The 4,561-nt window shown below is 41.9% G+C and overlaps 1 long non-coding RNA gene across 1 annotated transcript; it reads left to right on the top strand.

Annotated features, from left to right (window-relative positions):
• Positions 1-515: 515 nt before the first annotated feature.
• Positions 516-2,822, top strand: LOC117359350. Its single transcript, XR_004539213.1, has 3 exons — positions 516-580; positions 933-1,004; positions 2,582-2,822. It is a non-coding gene; the product is annotated as an uncharacterized LOC117359350 (long non-coding RNA).
• The last annotated feature ends 1,739 nt before the right edge of the window (positions 2,823-4,561 follow it).

The following is a 4,561-nucleotide window of genomic DNA, read 5'->3' on the forward strand; positions in this document are numbered from 1 at the left end:
GTAGGAATTAATATATGGCTGTTGTGGATCTAATCTGTGATGCCTATATGTCTGCTCTCAGCAGCATCAAATGTTCCTACTTCTAAGCAGATGAGATTCAGTCCCTGCTTCGGCTTTCTATAGCTGGCTATTATTGCTATGTTCAGAAATGTTAATGGTCCTTCATATAAAATAAAATAAAGGGGCTGATATTCAAAAGGATTTAACCGAGCAGGAAAGGCTCCTGCCCAGTGAAACTCCATTGAGCTACCAGTGCCAGATATTCAGAAACTCTTAACTGGTTAATGCCACTGAATAACCCTGCTAACTGGCCACCAAGCTTAGCCAGCTAGTGGTGATATTTTGTCCACTAAGTAGCTAAGAAATTGCCTAACAGCTGTCCTACATTTATGTATCAAGTTAACCAGTGTTGGCCAGTGTCCAGTTAACTTCCCGGTCAGTAGACATACTCAGATATTCAATGCCAGGAGCCAAGCATGTCCAAGCATTGAATATTCAGGGTTAGCTCAGTCTGTGGCTGGAATCAGCTTGCAAGCTGCTAAATATTACCCCCAAAATAATTAAATTCACACAGATTATGGTAAGGTATAATTTTATTATCAGTATAGCATAGAATTGTATTTATTATTAGGGTAACAGGGGAAAATGGATATTTCTGCTCAGTTTAATAAGTTTTTGGAGTCTGCTACTTTTTGTAATTGAATGTCAGACCTTATTTTTGTTGCCATTGAAGAAGATTTAAATGATATTAAAATAACAGTGCTACAGTGGACAGTGCTACAGCTGCCTAGCTATATTTACAAGAGGAACAAAAGGAACTTATTGCTTTAGAGGACAATTTGATAAAGGGCTGCTTATTTTAAGGCACCACAAAGATGCTTCTCTGGACCTTATTCTATAAAGCAGTGATCTCTAACCTTTTCCATGTACAGGGCCGCAAAGTGGACACAAGAAAGCTCTGGGGCTGGAAGATGGATAGACTGTATGGTTCTGATGCTGTTACTGTAAGGATGTTTGAAAATTTTTTGTATTATCGCTGTCTGTATACAGTCTTTTCCTCTGTAAACTGCTCTGAACTATTTGTGGTATTGCAGTATATAAAAATAAAGTTGTTATTATTATTATTAGATTATATGATTCTGATAGTGTGACTGTAAGGAAGGAGAATGTGGACAGGCAGGATGGTTCTTGTGGTTCTAACTTGCTGCCAGTTTTTATTTTATTTCCTGAATCTAATAGATTTTCTATTAATGGGTGGTGGTAGTGACAGCGATGGTGGTGTGTTTTTATGGGGTGGGGCTGGAGGGTGGAAAGTCTTGGACGTAAATTTAAAAAAGTCCTCTTGATCGCATTTTACCACCTATGAGTAAAATATCTGTTTTTATCTTCTGTATTTATAAGTCTGTCTGTAGGGAGTCTGTAAAGGCCAAATGATTTCTACCTGCCCATCTGTCAGTGTCAGAATTCAGATATTATCTCTATACTCTGTAGGGCAGTAATCCGTGTTACACTCACTGCACAATAGGCACAAATGATCATTTCCCTAGAGCCCTTGTAAGACATCTCCAGTTCCAAGGAGTATTGTTTTGTCTTAGTCTCTATTTCTTTCTCAAAATCCCCCTTTCATCCTCTGATGGTTTGCCTGCTTAGTTATATTTCACCCTTACCTGACCAATAACTGGAGGAGGCTCCCCTCTGTGTCACATTCCTAGCACCATTCTTTGACCATCAGTCACCTTTTCTCCCTCCCCAGGATCAACGCATGGGAGGAATCTGAACCTGGACCCCCCCAAATACTAGTCATGTAGCCTGTGCTACTCTGCCAGTTAAATAAAATCTATAACTACTGTACAAATAGCAACTTGCCATGTATGGATGCCTGGATAGATTCTCTGTGTAACTACTTCATCCAATAGAATTTCACCTTTTGTTTTACCTCAGTTGCAGGCAGGTGGGGCAATACAGTACTCCCCCGATATTCGCGGGGGTTCCGTTCCAGGAACCCCTGCAAATGCTGAAAAAACGCAAATACGTTTTTTAGTGAGAGAGATGGGAGAGGGCACCTGGAGAAGCAGGAGAGGGAAGCCGGAGTGCCGGCGAGTGAAGGAAATCACTCACGGTATGCTCCGACCGCCTCTTCCTGCACTACAGGAGCTTTGACATGCAGCTCCTGATTGGTGAGGCCCGACTTTAGTGCAGGAAGAGGCGGTCTGCGCATACAGCGAGTGATTTCCTTCACTCGCTAGCGCTCCGGCTGCCCTCTCCTGCCTCTCCAGCTGCACGGTCATTTGCGGTCGGAAAATATTGCGAATGACCAGGACCGCGAATCACCGACTGTGAATTTGCGGGGGAGCACTGTATCTGGAAAAGTTGAAAGGCTGGTCGAGTAGTCATGAAAGCAAAGAAAAAATAGCAGCCACAGTAAAACAGGGAAACAAGACCTTTTTTTAAGATTACATTAGTGATAGCAGGAAATACAAAAGTAGCACTGTGAGACTCAAATGTGAAGGGGAAGAATATGTAGAAGCTGATGAAGATAAGGCTGTATTGATTAACAAATATTTCTGTTCTATGTTCACAGCTGAAGCACTGGAAGCAGGACCACAGAAGACAAAAGCAAATAGGGCTGGAGGTGTTGCAGACCCTGATTGACTTTCAGAGGATTGTGTTCATGAGGAGCTTATTAAACTAAAGGTGAATGGGGCTGGATGGTGAAGGAACTTAGGGAAGTTCTGGCGGCTTCACTGGCTGACATTTTCAATGCTTCTCCAGAATTTGGAATGGTACTGGAGGAATGGAGATGAACAGATTTGGACCTTCTACACAAAAGTTGAAGTGAAGAAGAAGTAGGGAATTACAGGCCAGTAAGTCTGATTTCTGTAGTAACTAAATTAATGGAAACATTTTTAAAACAGAGAATAGCGTAGTTTCTGGAATCCAATGGATTGCAGGACCCAATGCATCATGGATTTACCAGAGGCAGGTCTTGTCAGACAAATCTGATCAATTTCTTTGACTGGGTAATTAGAGAATTGGATAGAGGAAGAACGCTAGATGTGGTGTATTTAGATTTTTAGCAAAGCCTTTGACAATGTTCCACAGGTGTCTAATAAAAAAATCTGAGTATCTTGGGTTTGGGTCCCAAAGTGACAAACTGGGTCAGGAACTGGTTAAGTGGAAAGTGACAGATGGTCAATGGAGATCGCTCTGAGGAAGGGGATGTTTATTTTATATCCCACATATCAGTTACCAGTGGTGTGTCTCAAGGTCTTGGGCCTGTTCTTTTTAACATTTGTATAAGCAATAACGCTGAAGGGCTGACTGGTAAGATTTGCCTCTTTACGGATGATACCAAAATCTGCAATAGAGTAGACGCCGCTTTTGGTGTGGAAAACATGAGGAAGTACCAAGCAAAACTTGAGGAATGGTCTGAAATTTTGCAGCTAGGATTTGATGCTGAGAAATGCAAGGTCGTGCATTTCTGCTGCAGAAAGCTAAGATGGAATATATAGATAACTGACCTGCTGCAGCACTGAGAATGCCAAATGGTAGAAGAGAGGTAGGTTTCAGTCTGTCTAGTATTTCAACACCTTCTGTTTTCTGTGAAAGTACTGTATTTTTCGCTCCATAAGATGCACTTTTTCTACCCCCCAAAAGGGGGTGGAAAAGTGGGTGCGTCTTATGGAGCGAATACACCTTCCCCCCCCCCGGTATTTTTTGTAACTGGCGGTGGTCCAGCGCGGTCTCCTGCTAGATGGCTGCCTTTCATTGCAGAGCAGCGTACAACGCAGGAGCACGACCTTCGCGTTTCCTGTCTGGTCCTGTGCCGCTCCGTGATTGGCTGAGGTCAGTTCTCATCAAAAGTATATAGGTTTTTTTTCTAAGTATGAATAATCTTGGCTGTCCTGTCTTTCGACCCCTGTAGCTTTAAAGTTAGTCAGAGGAACTGTCTGCTATTGAAGGGAGATCGGTTGCTCGATCTCTTGGGTTATAAGTCTTTTTTTGAAGGACACTCACTTTGTGGGACTTTCCCTGCAATTCGTCACCAGTGACATAAAAGGCTTCAGGCTGCGGGCTGCTTCGGGCTTCCCAGCACCAGACGCACCAGACGCACCTATGTGTACAGGATGAAAAACCAAGAAAAAAAATATTCTGAACCAAATTTTTTTTCCTTGATTTTACCTCCTCTACAGGGAGGTGCGTCTTATGGCCGGGTGCATCTAATAGAATGAAAAATATGGTATCTGTTGGAGCAGTTTTCTAGGGATTATATAAATGCAAAAAGGTTATAGCTTCTAAATGTAGGTGAGCTGATACATCTTACCATGCATATGTCATTATAGAATTGGTGCTAAGTGTGCAGTTAGCTTAGCAGGGTTTTAAAAAGGTTTGGATAATTTCTCAAAAGAAAAGTCCTTAAGCCATTATTAAGATGGACTTGGGAAAATCCACTGCTTATTTTTTAGAATAAGCAACATAAAATCCATTTTTCTCTTTTGTGATCTTGTCAAGTACTTTTGACCTGGATTGGCCTCTGTTGGAAAAAGGATAAGAGGCTTGA

Source organism: Geotrypetes seraphini, chromosome 4 (genome assembly GCF_902459505.1).
Source record: "Geotrypetes seraphini chromosome 4, aGeoSer1.1, whole genome shotgun sequence".
Classification (NCBI taxonomy): domain Eukaryota; kingdom Metazoa; phylum Chordata; class Amphibia; order Gymnophiona; family Dermophiidae; genus Geotrypetes; species Geotrypetes seraphini.